Source organism: Leucopleurus acutus (assembly GCF_964270905.1).
Source record: "Leucopleurus acutus genome assembly, chromosome: 1".
NCBI lineage: Eukaryota > Metazoa > Chordata > Mammalia > Artiodactyla > Delphinidae > Leucopleurus > Leucopleurus acutus.
The window spans coordinates 143,797,461-143,814,289 of NC_139142.1; the positions used below are offsets into that span (position 1 = coordinate 143,797,461).

The window sequence follows — 16,829 nt, forward strand, 5'->3', positions numbered from 1 at the left end:
TATATATTATAATGGAGTTTACATCAACATGTTTGCCTAAGTGAACAAAAACAGCATAGCCCCCCTGTTAACCCACTTTGTACAAGCAGCATGAGTGAGAAAAAAAGCCACTGAGATTTTGCAGTGGTTTTGTTAACATAGCAATAACTAAGTATCCTGACAGTAAATTTCAGATTTAGTATCATAATTATCTACTTATTCACAGCTAATGCCAAAAGCTTAAGAATTAAAATATGGGAGAAAATAGTACAGTTCTATACATTTATTTCTTTTTTTGGTGTATGAACAAATGAAAGTTTACCATTATCTAATTTAGTATTGTAATTCAAGAATGATTGCTCTGGGGGACTTCTCTGGCCATCCAGTGGTTAAGACTCCCTGTTTCCGCTGCAGGGGGCACGGGTTTGATCCCTGGTCAGGGAACTAAGATCCCCACATGCCGCATGGTGTGGCCAAAAAATTAAAAAAAAAAAAAAAAAGAATTATTGGTCTAAATGTCTTCATGACCTGGGGCTAGACAAAGACTTCTTGAAGAGGAAACAAAAAGCATTAACCACAAAAGAGAAAAATGATAAATTGCACTTAACTAAAATTAAGAACGTCTGTTCATCACAGACCATGTTAAAAGAGTGAAAAAATAAGGCATAGACTGGGAAATTATATTTGTAATACATATAATTCCCTAAAGACTCATATTCAGAATATGTACAGAATTCCTAAAAATCAGCAAGATAAAGATAAATGAGCCAATTTAAAATAAGGCTAAAAATAAAATAAGCACTTCCTAAGAGAGACTATCCAAATGATCAATAACCATCAAAAAAGAAATACTACAACATATTCAATAGCTAAAATAAAAAAGACTGACAATACACAGTGTTGGCAGGGATAAGCAGGAACTGAAATTCTCATTATGTTGCTAGTGGGAATCTAATGTGCACAGTCACTTTGGAAAATTGCTTGGCAGTAACTGCTAAAATAAACCTAAACCTACCCTATGAAACAGCAATCCATTCCTAGTAACATATCCTAGAGATATGAGTGCAGGTGTCTACCAAAAGACATGTAAAGATTGTTCATAGCACGGTTATTTACAGTCTCAAAGTGGAACCAATCCACATGTCCATCAACAGTGGCATGGCTATATTATGAGACATTCCTACAATGACATTAGTGGAATATTACAGAGATTGAACTACTGCTACATGTAGCATGGATGAACCTCATAGACACAACGATGAGCAAAAGCCGCCAGACCCACAACAGTAAATATTCTGTGAATCTATTTATGTGATGTTTAAGTATAGGTAAAACTATTTTTTGGTGGCAGAAATCAGAATAGTGATTATCTATAATAGGGGGAGAGAGGGTACTGACTAGAGCCTCCTGAAGTGCTGGAAATATTCTCAGGTGCATATATACATAAACATTCATTGACTTGTACATTTAAGATTTGTACACTTTACTGTATATACCGCAGTTTTAAAAAGTTAAAAGAAAAGAGAAATGTTGGTCATTGGTTTAGGTCAGAATTCAAGGATTGGAAGATCTCACAAATGTCACTGGGTCCAACTACACATCCAATGCTCAGCTCCCGACCTGAATATCTCACTTGGGGATGTCTACTCCCACTTCCAAATAGCTCTGACCACTAGAAGGTTTTTCTTTTTTCCTTTTTTTGGCTGAGCCCTGCAGCATGCGGGATCTTCGTTCCCTGACCAGGGATCAAACCCGTGCCCCCTGCAGTGGAAGCACGGAGTCTTAACCACTGGACTGCCAGGGAAGTCCCTAGAAGGTTCTTCTTTATAATGAACTCCAAACTTATCCCAAGGAGTTTCTATATGAGATTTTCATTCTACTCTTTCAGGAATATAGAGAATAAGTGTGCTCCCTTTTCTAAGTCATATACACTCAGTTATCCCAAGGCTTATCTGATAACTGCCGAGATCTCTTTCCGCTCTAAAAATTCTAGAATTCTGTATTTTTATTAGTCCATATTTCTTTCATTTACTCTTCCTCTACACCTCTGTTGAACTTTACTCTTTCAACCAAAGTATTCTAATGCTATGCATCAATCTGAGTAGATAACCAGCTTGTAGATTTTTACTCAAAATAATTTTAAATGTATGTCAATATTAACAGTATATATCAATAGCTGGCCACATCTGTGTGCTCACGAGAGCAGAAACGGGTATCTCTCAATGCTTAACACATTAGAATATCAGAGTTCCTCATGAAACATACTAACTCACTTGGATTTGGAGAGTGTTTACCACCAAATGTTTAGACTGGGAAGATGAGAAGTGTATTTCTTAGACAAAAAAATAAGTCAAGTCAATGGTGATTATTTTGACCTGTACACTGGGAATAAAGATAAATATATGGAAAGCACTGTTATGCCTAAAGCAATGAATCATATTGGACTTCATGAACAAACATAAAAGCACTTCCCTAACCTCAAAGAGCCAACTGGACAATTAATTCATAGAATTGTGTATGTTAAGGCATTAAAAAGCCTCTATAGAGTAAAAGTTTAGGAGATGAATGGAAAACCAGAATGAGATTTTTCTCACACTCAAGATAATATATGTTCTAGTAATATTCATAGAATTCAGTCCTTCTGTTTAAAAAGTTTAACACTTTGCCTATACGATCACTTCACATCTATGGTTGCCCATTTACTATTACAACCTCATATTCTTACTGTGTTGTCCTTTATTGCACAGAAGAGAACAATAATCAAGACAGACTCAAAATTATCTACAGATAGATTATCTGCAACATGAACTTTGTAAAAACAAAATGTAATTATTTCATGATTCTGGGGAAGTTTTGAGGAAGAATATGAAGTAATAATGAGGGACTTCCCTGGTGGCGCAGTGGTTAAGAATCCTCCTGCCAATGCAGGGGACATGGGTTCGAGCCCTGGTCCAGGAAGATCCCACATGCAGTGGAGCAACTAAGCCCACGAGCCACAACTACTGAGCCCATGTGCCACAACTACTGAAGGCCGCAAGCCTAGAGCTGGAGCTCCGCAACAAGAGAAGCCACCACAATGAGAAGCCCACGCACCGCAACTAAGAGTGGCTCCCACTCGCCGCAACTAGAGAAAGCCTATGTGCAACAGTGAAGACCGAACGCAGCCAAAAGTAAATAAATAAATAAATTTATATTAAATAAAAGTAATAATGAGAAGGAAAACTTACTAATAGTAAAGCTTTATTGTAATCTGCGAAAGAAATTCTTGCATGGCTGTGCTTTCCAAGAGAAAAGGTACCACTGATGGTTTTATGGAGCTGGCATAGAAACAAAGATGGATTAAATGCCTGAAGACAGTGAAGGTCATCTATCAGACTGAGCCACGGAAATCTTATACACAACTAAAGATTCTCATCAGCAATAATGAACTGAAGGCTTATGTTACATACTTCTAAATGATGCACTGATTTTCAAAGTAGAAAACTAAACGAAGGATACCCAACTGAGTTTAGCATTTGACATCAGACTATCAAAATTTTCTCAACTCCTCTGGAGCTACCAGCCTTCTCTTTTTATTCATCTAACACGTGGCACTTAAATTCTATCATCAGGAATTATATCAGTTTGTGCTATAAATTTTTTATGTAAGTATCTGTCTTCTCCATGGAAGACACCATGCTCTGGATATCCTTCTAGCTTCTTCAAGTATTTTGGTTCTCTTACCATTATTTTAACCTCTTTTGCAACAATGACTATTCTTTTTTCCTTCAGATATAAATATACTCTGTTCCTAAGAAAGAAAGAAATCAAAATTCATAATAAAACCCTCCATTAATTCCTATCCTCCATTCTAAGCAACTGCCCATACATTTACCTTTTCTTTATAACCAAACTACCTGAAAGATTATTCTAGTCACTGCTGCTACCCAATCTGAAACACACAGTTACCTGGTTTCTTTCCCTAACTCACTCTACTGACTATTCTCAGATACCAGTCATCTCTAAGTTGCTAATTTCAATGAACACTTCTCAATCTTCAATCTCTTTGGTCACTAACTGGTATTTGATGCTCTAAATGACTCTTCCTCTTCAAACTCTTCTTCCATTGTTTCCTATTTACTACCCTCTTGTTTTTTCCCCCATCTCTTTAGCCATTTCTTCAGACTTTGGCCCTTTTCTCTCTACATGTTTTCCTAGTGATCTCTCTCAGTCCCAATGTTTCAACAACCACTTATACTGATGACATCTAAAACCAACTCTCAAATTCCAGGCCTGTATCTCAAATGGCAGAGATTATCCTCCTTGGTGTGCCATAGGCAACTCACACTTTACACGTATAAAACTGAATCCGTAATCTTTTCCTCAAAACCTGTTCCATCTCCCATGTTCTCTATGTCAGTTGAGGGTATGCTACTCGTCACTGAGGCTAAAAACCTGGGCGTCCTTTTCAGCATTTCCCCTGCCCTTCTCACAGCATGTAATCCCTTACCAAAACCCAGTTGATCCTGTCTCCTCTTCCATGTTCCCGTGATTACCGTCTCAGTTAAAGCCTTTATTTTTCTTGGCCTGCATACTCTAACAGTGTCCATCCTGCCTGTCCTTCCTGCCTCCAATCTGTTTCCATACAGCTGCCAGTGATCTTTCTAAAATACAAATCTACTTATGCATTATCATTCCTTGTTTAAAATCATTCAAGAGGCTACCCACTGTCTTCCGGTGATTTTTACTTTTTTCTTTTTAAAATTCTGTTTGAAAGCAAAAAACGTTATGCCTGTTTTGAATGCTTAAAGTTTGACTGTCTTACAGTAAGGATACATAATTTTATCATTAGAATAAACAATAAAACTTGGCCCCGTAATAGTGAATGGCCACATTTAAACCAGTTTTGGGATCAGAAAAAGGAATTTTGATATGTTTAAATGAACTAGAAAACAAAAAGTATAGTTATTGAAAACAATATATTAAAAAAACTAAGTCTTCTCTACGTTGAATTCACATCTTTGATACCCTCTATCTGTTCATATGAAACATCTTACAAATTTATCCCTTAGGGAATAAAATTCAGCTGACTTGCCAATAAGACTATTATATATAGATGACAAATACTCAGTAAAAAAAATGCAGTCCTGACCTTCTCTTTTCTTTAAGTAAATAAAAGAACAGTAAACTCCAGGCACACCTCGTTTTATTGTGATTTGTGGATACTGTGTGTTTTTTTTTTTTACAAATTGGTACATTGCAGCAACCTTGTGTCAAGCAAGTCTATCAGGGCCATTTTTCCAATAGCATTTGCTCACTTTGTGTCTCTGTGTGACATTTTGGCAATTCTTGCAATATTTTAAGCTTTTTCATTATTATTTTATTTGTTATGGCGATCTGTGATCTTTGATGTTGCAAAAAGATTATAACTTGCTGAAGGCTCAGATGATGGTTGGCATTTTTCAGCAATATTTTAAAATTAAGTATTGTATTATTTTTTAGACATAATGCTATTGCAGACTTAATACACTACAGTATAGAATAAACATTAACTTTTATATGCACTGGGAAACCAAAAGATTCGTATGCCTTGCTTTGTTGCAGTTATCACATTATTGCGGTGGTCTGGAACCAAACCTGCAATATCTCTGAGGTATGCCTTGTGTATCAAATAGCTTATGTCCAGGAAATAAACAGTTTTTAAGAAAAGAGATGAAATAAATGAGTATCATAAGATTTAATGCTCAATATACATAACTACTTATGATGGAGCTTACTATTAATTTTTGAACTAGGAAGATAATTTTTCACAGTATCATATTTAAATACATGCTTTAGGTCTTGAAATTAACAGGTTAACAGATAGAGTAATTTCTAGTCTCTCCCATAACCCTTTTAATTACAGTATCTGTGTTCTTTCCTGCAATATATTTCTGTTGTAATCAACTCTAAAATCCCTTGAGAGCAAATGCCATTCAGTATTATGATACATGCATTACCAAGTAAGGTAAGAGAAACTGTTAAACCAACTGAGATCCCATGATGCCAGTTAAATTTCAATTCTTTTTTCTAGGCTCTCCAAACATGTCAGCACTATTGTAGTAAAGTGGGTCATAAGTTTCGGGTGATGTGATTTGCTTGAAAGACAAAGAGAGCAGAGTGTAGAACAGACTATTACAGGTCACAGCAAAGTAGATTCAGAACTGCAGCTACAATTTATTTATTATACATATTTATTAAGTACTGAAACAATAAACATGTAGCCCAGCAAAGAGTTGAATACACCAGGTTAAACATGCCTTCCCTACCCTCTAAGAGGGCATAGTTTGAAAAAAAGAACAATTTAACTATCACTTTAATACCCAGGAGGAAAAAAGCTCTCAATCATTATAATGTATTAACTGCTTTCTAAAACAGTTCATAAATGATACACTACTGAACTTTAATCCACTTATTCTATTTGAAAAACAGTGTTCTGAATTTAAAATCTTTGAACTCAAGCTTCCTATTGGATGATGATCAATTTTTAGCTAACAGGATAGTGTCCTTGATATATAAAAATGATTGCTGTTTCACCATTGGTGAGGCATTTTCTATTTTTTAATAACAAGGATGCAATTATATCAACTCATCCTTAGTCTTCTACCTAGGCCCCTTGGAGCAGCAATATTTATCTAAAGGGCAGCACTCTAAGGTAGGATGCAAGTAGAGATCAATTCCAAATCCTATGCACCAGGATTATTTTATTACATGATGGAATTAAGCTACAAAGTAAAACTGAGTTGTAATTTCTAGTGTGATAAGGTTTTACTTATCTAAGTAAACATTAAACACTCTGCAGAACGGAATACAACTCTACGGATGGTGACGTAGGCAGAGAAGGTAAAGACTGTAAACAGTTTAACTACCCTACTCTTTACCAGTGTTAGTGCTGTTAGACAAGACTGCTAAACAAGTAGAAGATAAATAACTAGTAAAGGCTGGCAGCTAGAAATATATAGTTAACCCAAGTCTTTCCTGGTACAATAAATAAATCCATACACTATCCTCGGTATCACCTATTGCTAGAGAAAGATTTTAATTAAACGTGAGGGAGAAGAAATAGGCCAATTAGAATTCTGCAGGTAGTTTGTTTTGCTAGGAAATAAATGGCTAGAGCTGACACTGTCTTTCTGGCAAAATAAAGCTGCTCTTTCCCTTTTCTAGAAATAAACATAAAAACCACTCCATTACATTTATTTAATATAGTCTCTAAATTGGCAATTCGCTTGAGAAGACTTTGCATATAATGGCAGAGTTCCCAGTACTTAAGTCTCCTCACCCCTTCTATAACCATAATGCACCATATTTGTACATTGCTATAGTACTATAGGAAGAATTTCAATATTCCTCATATTCTTTCACTAGCTCTAGAGTCAGTGATTTACATTTCAAAAACTCAAGAAAGAACCCGCAGTAGCAACCAGAGGATTATGAAATTCAGAAACTTAGTCATACCTGACGGCAGACATTTACAAATTCTTATGATTTATAAACTCCCAATTTCATTGACCTGAGAATAGCTATGAATGTCTGGTAAATCCACAGATATCAATAAGTAGATGAAGCTTTAAAAATTATTTCACTAAGAATTAACAATTTTGTTAAAGGCAGAATTAATAATAGCAATAATAATGATATGATGATGTGAGAAACCAGTCACTGAGAATTCTCACCCTTTTTGTTTCATTTCCCTTTCCCATCATGGCCCTGAACCTGATAATATGCATAAGAAACATTCAGCATGCTTTTTTCAGTTTATGGGAGAATTCTAAGTATGGTACCTAGACTTTAGAAATAAATAAGAATACCTCATTTACTATACATTAAGAAATGTAAGTCCCTAAAACATTTTCTTTTCTAAAAAAATTGAAGTATAGTTGATTTAGTATTGAGTTAGTTTCAGGTATATAAAACATTTTCTTTTGAAATGAAATTTACATCTAAAATTGGTAGTAAACATTTTTTTCATGAGTTTCAAGAAATCCTAGTGGCCTGAAAGCTGTCTCAAATTGTTGAACTTATAATTTTATACCAAACATACAATTAAGCATCTCATTTTACTGAAATTAGCTTAAAAACAATTAAAAATTTAATTAAAAATTAGGTCTAAGATGAAGAAAGAAAACACAAGCTCTCTAAGAAAATGTAGAATACTTTGTAATATCAAGTCATAATAGCTCTGTATATCTTATAAAACATATGAAGACATTAGTATTGTGAAATGTGGTCATTTTTGCCTTGTGATTAAAAGGCAAGTCATGTACTTTGGTAACATTATGGCATATTTATATGACTAAAACAGCTAACAACCTTTACAAAAAACAATACTGTCAATCTCAGTAGTAAGCAAATGTAATTAGACCACAATTTCCTTTGTAGGGCTCTAATGTTTTAAAAAAAAAAAAAGTAGTTCTAGAAAAGAAGATAAGTTGTTTAGCCAGGACTGCTACTGAGAACACTCTGCCTCTAGTTTCCAAGAGCTCCAATCTAAGAAATGCGGGCAGGTATATTCCTTTGCGGGGGCTTAAATAAAATCTGCCCACAACTGCCAGTTTAGCTTAGCACATAAAATATACATCACTGAGAAGACAGGCTAATCATCAGAAACTGTCTCCAGGCATTACAATGATTACATGGTGCCTTTCTCAGAGAGTTACTTTGAAGAAATAAAGGATTAAACCAGAAGAAACAATCCCTCCATGCTCCCAGGGTACAGGGCACACCTATGAAACGGTTCCTGACCTATATAGTTTACCTAAGGTGACATGCTATCTTTTCTCATTCATCATATATTTACCAAACACGTAATATGTACCAGGCACTTAGTTAAGACACCAGGACTACAACAGTGAACAGTCTCTGCTTTCAGGAAAATTATGGTTTGAGGTGAAAGATTAAGCAAACATACCAATAAATACAATTTTAAGTTGTGAAAACTGCCATGAAGGAAAAGAACAGAACACTAAAGAAAAACAGTAGGAGATGTCACTTAAACAGGGGACCTCTCTGAAGAAGTAAAGTGAGAGTTGAATGTTAAGTACATTCCATGCTGAAGAACTAGGACTTGAGTAAGAACTTGGCGCTTTGGAAAAAGTGAAAGAAGGCTAGAGTGGGCTGGAGTAAAGTGGTCAGGAGACAGCAGCAGGCACTATACCCTGCGGAGACATGGGGTTATCTTAAACATCTGAGTTTTCACCAAAGCGTAAGAGCAAACCTTTCAAGAATTCTTAGGAGCGGCATGATATGATATTTATGCTTTTTAAAGGATCATTCTTACTTCTATGTAAAGAATGGATTGATGGGTAGTAAGAACGAATCCAGGAAGCTACCGTTGGGAAGCTACTGCAACAGTCCACCACAGCGTGATGGTGGCTTAGAATAGGGTATAGCAATGAAGATATAGTATATAGGGTGGATTCAATATATTTAAGAGGTAGAATCAATAAAATTTTGTAGTGGTCTGAATGGTGTATGTGTGTATATGTGTAGTAGTGAGAGGTCTCAAGAATAATCCCAAGACTTTTTTTTCCCTTGTTTTTTCAATTTTATTTTAAAGTTTGAAAATTACAAAGCAGATTCTTCCAGGCACAAATAACTTGTTTACAAATAAAAAGGGTGGGGAGGGAGATGTGCAATTGCACATTTTTCTATTTTATTAAAAAGAAAAGGGAGAGACGACTGTACAGGTTTTTTCTCCCAGCTCCCGGGTGGGAAACATAAGTACTAGCCCTAGATGTATATATATACATATACACACACATACACACAGACCTAGCTCTGCAAAACTACTTAGCAATTCAAAGTCGACTGCAGTATGTCTTACTGTCCACTCCCCGCCCTCCCCTTCTCCCCCATCTACAACTACTTAGATTCAGAAGTAGAGGTTGGGAGGTTTTTAAGTGGTGGGTGGCAGGGCTGGAGCGCCACCAGACTGCTAAGCAAAGCCCACCTCTTGTACAGGAGGAACAAAAAATCAGTGGTAAAAGAAAAAGGTCCTCCTAGGATACAATCCAATTGTGTGGAAAAACCCAAGTTTCAACAGGGCACACTGAGGCACTTGGCTGACTGACTCTCCACCCTTCCCCCAAAGTTTCTACTCATGTTTAACAGGAGACTTTTGGAAGCCAGAGACCACCCCCCTCCACCAGTGGCTAGTTTCCAGCTGACTGAGAGAAGCCACAGTTTCTCGGACCGGCTGTCACTTCAACCTCCTCCACGTCCCTAGGACAATAGGGAGGCCACTGGGGCAGACTAACAGAAGTGAGAAGGAAACTGGATTTGGACGCCCCACTGCTCACCACTGGGAGGTGGAAGTCAGCCTAGAGAGGGCTTTTTTCCACCTCCCTCCTTTGCCGTCCAGCTGCTGCCGCCCCTCTCCTCAGGGTCAAGGTTCTGAAACTCTCACAAGCAGTGCTCAGCTTAAAGAAAACTCGATGGCCTCATAGGTACTCCTACAAACAGTCCAATTCCTGGGCTCCCTGTCATCTAGCCACAAGAAGCTGCCTTGCCCATTCTCCCCCTCCCCCCGACCCCAACTTTTACCTTCAGAGTGAACCAACCATGTAACTAAACAAAACACACAAACCCACACAAATTCCCAAACCCATAAGCAGATTAGTAACAAATTAACAAAACAAAATATAAGTACATTCTCATCATTACAGAGACCAGATTTGTTGTTGCTGTCCTTGCATAATTGGTTAAGGAAAAATGAATTATTCCCTAATTTCTGAGGAATACAAATTCTGTCTGTTTATAAAGTCAGAAGGGAAAGGGGCAAAGGGTTGCAGATGAGGATCAAGAGAGAAGAAAGGAGAAAAGTATTTACAGAAAATAGGAGACAGGCAGGAGTGTCCACAAGGAAAGCCTCATTGTCACTTCTTGCTGGCCCTGTTGGCACTGGACTTGGCTTTGGGCTTCACTGGTTTGGCCTTCTTAGGCTTGGATGCCTTGACTGGCTTGGCTTTGACAGTCTTGGGTTTTTTGGTTTTCTTGGGCATGGCACCCGGCTTCTTCTTGGCCTTCTTGACTGGGGTAGCTTTGGGCTTCTTGCTTGGGGCTTTGGAGGCAGGCTTCATGGGCTTGGCGGCCTTCTTTGGCGTGGTCACCTTCTTGACTTCCTTCTTTGTCTTCTTGAAGGCCACTGACCTCTTGGGCTCATTGCTCTTGGGCAGCCGGAAAGACCCTGAGGCACCCACCTTTTGGTCTGCTTGAGGACCCCAGTGGTGACCAAGTGCTTGATGGACAATTTGATCTGGGAGTTGGCATTCTCACCCACCTTGTAGTGGCTCTTGTACTTCTGGATGGACTGGCATGAAGAGCCAGCACAGTTCTCTGCCTGGATGGCAGCCACGATCATGTCTGAATACTTGGGGTGGTCTGTGGACTTCTTGGAGGCCTTGGCCCACTTGGGCTTGGTCGCAGGGGTGGATGTGGAGTTCTTGGTCATGGTGGCCTGCCTGGTCCTGCTGCTGTAGAAGGCACCTTCCAAAGGGCCAGCCCTCATAGGAAGCCGAGGAAAGCCTGATTCGGGATCTGCTCTGGTGCCTCTGGCTCCCAGGCCAGTCTGAGGCAGGCTCTTGGTGACCTTGCTCAGGTCGCGGGGTGGGGGGGACTCGCTGGGCCGGGTCTGCATGGCCCAGCCCCGCCGGTCTGCTGCTTGGTCTCGGTGCCCGGGTCTGCCTCAGCCTCCTCTGCCTCTCTTTTCCCAGTTCCGTGTCTCAATACCAAGACTTCTAATTGAGGTATTAGTAGATATTTATGAAGATTAGATTTATAGAAATAAGACTAGAGATGTAGAATTAGGGAAAAGATCAAGAGTTTAATATTGAATATGTTCTTTTCTTGATCAGTATTGCTAGAGGTCTACATATTTTACTGATCTTTTCAGAGAGTGAACTCTTGGCTCTAGATATTTCCTATTGTGCACTTGTTTTCTATTTAATTAATTTCTACTTTTTATAATTCCCTTTCTTCTACTTACTTTGGGTTTAATTTGCAGTTCTTTTCCTAATTTCTTGAGAATGATATTTAAATCACTAGTTTTGGACTTTTTTCTCTTCCAGTATAGGCATTTAAGGTTATAAATTTCCCATCAAGTATAGCTTTAGCTGATTCACATATATTTTGATATACTGTATTTTCATTACTATTCTGTTGCAAATGTGTCTTAATTGTGATTTCTTTTTTGACCAAATGGGTCATTCAAAACGTATTTTGGGGGGAGTTTGCTAGCTACTATTTTATAATCCATTTCTTACTTAATTGAACTGTAGTCAGATAACATATTCTAGATGAAATTTGTTGAGACTTGCTTTATGGTCTATCATAAGCTCTACTTTGTTAAATGTCCCATGTGAACTTGAAAAAATATTTTTTTTGAAGCCATATTACTGGAATTAGATATATACAAATTTATAGTTCTCACATTTTCCCTGGTAGAATGGCCCTTTTACAATTATGAAATATTCTTCCTTATTTCTAGTTATTCTTGTATTCAAGTCTATTGTGTATAGAGGGTATAGTCCTCTAGGGAATGCTAATTGAGAGTCAGGGGTGTTTATAGGTCCTTTCTTCCTTGGAGGGACCTGAATTTTAATGTTTGCTTGTCAACATCATGAGATGGACAGAAATTCACTCTGCTTTATAGGGATTTTCTGCTTAGCTTGCTTAGCTTCTGCTCTGCTTAGCCTCTGACTCTGCAGCAAAATCATTTCTTGGTGCTTCCCTTCCCTACTAGGGTCTTGGCCCCTCAGTCCAGGCCACCTGGGGACACCTAAACTCCAATTTTTATGTACTAAGCCCCATGAGACTACTGGCTCTCTACCTCTAGCAGAAATCCTCTGCTAAATTTCATAGATTCTTGTTCTGCACCATGTATTCAGCAAATTCTTCAAGGGGAAAAGAGAAGCTTAGAACATCAGCATGCTTTTTTGAAGTTCCCTTGGCTGCATAATTTTGGTTTAAGTCCTGGCTGCCTCAGTAGGTCTCTGATGCTTTCCCTGTTTTTTTTTTGCGGTACGCGGGCCTCTCACTGTTGTGGCCTCTCCCATTGCGGAGCCTGTGCTCTGGACGCGCAGGCTCAGCGGCCATGGCTCACAGGCCTAGCTCCGCGGCATGTGGGATCTTCCCAGACCGGGGCACGAACCCATGTCCTCTGCATCGGCAGGCAGACTCTCAACCACTGCGCCACCAGGGAAGCCCTCTCTTTTCTTTTTTTAAATCCACCCTTTCATGTTGTTCTCGGCAAAAGGATTAGTCTGCAACAACCTAGTCCCTCAGAGCCAGGAATGGAAGTCATAGCTTGGGTTCTCAATCAAAACTCTACTGCTTATTAGCTGTGTGACTTTGGCAAGTTATTTGACCAAACTATTTAAACATTCTGAGTTTCAATTTTCTCTTATGTAAATGAAAATAACACCATCTCATAAGTGTTGTGAGGATGTGAAGATTAAATGTCTGTAAAATGTCTAGTAACAAAAACACTTTAATGAGGGCTTACTACATACCAGACACTTTAAATGGATTTAATAACTTAATGTAGATATAGTTACTATCTCCCATTTCCTTTTCAAGATCACATACTAGTAAGTGATGGAGCTAGGACTTGACTTAAGAGCATTTTTCTTACTAACTACTCAATATTGCTTCTATAATATTGCTTTAGTATTGTGCCTGACACTGGTGTGTGCGCAATAAATGTCAATTATTATGATACAGAAAATACAAATGCTTCAGAAATATACTAATCAGATCAGTTTTTCTACTTTTTTCATTGATTTATTTTTCTCCTTTTTCATTTTGGCATAAAGACACTTACAACATCTTTCAATATATTTTAAAAGAAGCTATTGTGAAAAATGAATGTCTAATAGCCTACTGAATGAATAGGTAATAATTTGCTTAACCATTATTCTATTGTTGGATATCTAGAGGGTTTCCATTTTTTAAAACATAATAGATATCAGTGCCATTAACGTTTTGTCCCTTTCACTATTTTCCTTACTTGAAGCATTTTCTCAGAATAAAATTGTATCAGTGGAATATTGGCTCAAGATATGAGCATTTTATTATTGCTGACACAACAGCTATGTTGTTTTCTCAGAGTTGTAGTAATTGTGGAATCACTGGCAATAAAAATGAAAGGTTTGTGTCAAGAGAACATTAATTAAAGCTATGAAGTATAGGAATGAAGGAAGTGTGGAGATGGAAAGAGAAGGGAGATATAAATTTTGAGGCTATGAAAGAAAAAAGTGGAGTATCTGGATACTATTGATATTTCTTGTGAAGCAAGGGGTATTAGTTTCACTTAAAGGAGTAGGGATGGAAGAAAAGGGCTGGGCTTTGTTGAAAATTCCAAATGCTTAAATACAAATACACATATGTACACATCAAAATCTTTCAAGAGTAATGTTTCTATGATAGTTTTCAAAAGATCTGTGTCTTCCACCCCACCTCAATGCAATCTGGGATACAGATAAATACTATTTAGGTGTAATTTACAGATGGACTATCTGATACATTAGGGTTCAACCTGATCTTCAGTATCACTTCTTATTCTAACCTATCAACAAACATTTAGTAATCTGGTGTGTGGATCTTTATTATTGTTGTTTTAAAACACACAGAGAAATGATCTCTTTTAAGAATAACATATTAAATTATAAAAAATTATAATACAAATTTACAAAACCACCACATAAGATTGTTGTTTTCACTTAGCTCAATTTAGCAAAATGTACTCGGAAGCAGGAGGCCTATGTTCTAGGGCCCACTGTGTGAGTTTATTTGCTGTGTAATTTTGAGCCTTAATTGTCTTATCTGTATATTGGGGTATTTTATCTGACTAAAAGCCAGCATTAGAACATGGCATCTCTTGTTTTATATTCCTGATCTAAAATTTGTCTAGTGAGCATACTATATTGAATAAAAATGAAAGAATCTCTCTTCCTTCACTAATATGTACTGTGCTTTAAATATCTCATTAATCTTGTTATCATGTTAGACTTGTTACTTTAAAAGTTACTGAAAAAAAAAAGTTACTGAATACTTTGTGGGCCTCTCTGAGGGCCATTTCGTCTGTTCCTTCTACCATCAGATGACTGTCAATGTATATATTTAAAGGCAGTTGCTTTCCTACTACTACCTTCCTCCCACTTTGCTCCTATCATAGATTTTGGAGTAGTACGTACCTGTTCATCAGGGAGAAACAGAAAGGGCCTTGAAAATTTGGGCTTAAAGAGAGTCCTTCCTCTCTTTGTCTATGTGCCATAGCCTCCCCAATAAAAAAATAAAATAAAAAAACTTTTTCTGCTAACTGCTTCACTATGTTCATATGTAAGTAAGCGCCTGATCGTCCAAGTTCCATTTCAGATTTCTCTTCCAGTTTCCATTAGCCTCCATTAAATTTTAGTAGTGATACTGAGAGATCATGGAGTTTGCGACTGATAATCGGCTGCATTCAAATCCTGTCTCTGTCACTTACTGGTTAAGTGACTTTGGGCAAATGACCTAACCTCTCTAAGCCTCTATCTTCTCATATGCAAAGTGAAGTTAGTTAATACCTACAACACCAAATTATGAGAATTAAGTTAGTTGAACGGGAATTGGAATTATGGCTAAATGTAGTTTAAATGTGAATATCATTTAGAAAATAAGGAGAACACCACTGAATAAAAGTAGTTTTTGAGCTGATTCAAATTAGAGGCTGGTTTGATTCCTAGGGTTCTTAAAAATCCATACCCTTTAAGGAAGCTATTCCAGATGAGGTAGCAAATATAAAGGCTTTGAATACCTTCATGCTCCAACAGATGCCAATTCCATTGTACAGAAACACTTAACCATATTAGAAGCAATAACCAAAGAGAAGAATAATTTTATGCCTATCCAATTAGCCAAAAATTTTTGCTGGTGAAATTGTGGTTAAAACAACACAGCTGTATGTTGCTGGTGGCATCAGAAGTTAGCACAACCTTTTAGAGAAATAATATAGCTATTGTATCAAGAACTATAAAATGCCCACTCTTAGAACGAATAATCCCCCTCATAAGACTTTATTCTAAGAAAATAATTCAATAAGGAAAGTAACTATGATTTTATTTAATAGTGCCTGGCACATAAAAGGTACTCAAGTACTTCTTCAAATGAATACCTTCATGCGTACTGATTTCTCCAAATCACTGCCCTTGGTTCCTTCCCATTATGATCTAACTATTTTCATTATATGGGGATAGTTTAAGAATCAAACTATAATATTTTTGTCTAGTCTCTGTTCTCCCATCTTCTCCAGTAACTTCACTGGTGATTGCTATCAGACTCCCTTATGATACTTTCACCATCTGAACTTAGTTGACCTTCACACTGAAACTAAGTTGACCACATACCACATCCTTGACCCAATCAAAAAAAATCTGAAGCTTCCTTCAAGTTCCTAAAATGTCGTTCTTCTTTGTCAATACCCTTCTACTCTAATCATTCACCTCACTGCCTGCTTCATAAGACACAAATAGCAGAAACCTTCACATCCATCCTCAACTGAACCTCAACATACCTTTAGTCCTGTACCTAGACACTTACATTTCCCTCTAGGATCTGAGAAAGAATGATCACCTCCTGCTTTCCTTCTAGCCCCATCCAAAATCCAAATTCTTCAAGTTTATGTATCTCCCCCTCTCTTTTTTAACGGTATAATTCACATACCATAAAATTCACCCCTTCAGTGTACAATTCAGTGGTTTTTAGTATATTGGTATACAAGGTATTTTAGTATCAAGGTTGTGCACTCATCACCACTATCTAATTCCAGGACATTTTCATCATCCCCTCAAAGA

The 16,829-nt window shown here is 37.4% G+C and overlaps 1 protein-coding gene and 1 pseudogene across 3 annotated transcripts in view; both read right to left on the bottom strand.

Moving 5' to 3' along the window:
- HMG20A (high mobility group 20A) overlaps positions 1-16,829 on the bottom strand; it is a 66,099-nt gene that overhangs the window by 44,210 nt on the left and 5,060 nt on the right. The gene's annotated exons all lie outside the window — the stretch shown is intronic.
- LOC309958505 (histone H1.0-like) lies at positions 10,754-11,449 on the bottom strand (annotated as a pseudogene). The gene has a single exon. The product of its transcript is annotated as a histone H1.0-like (transcript).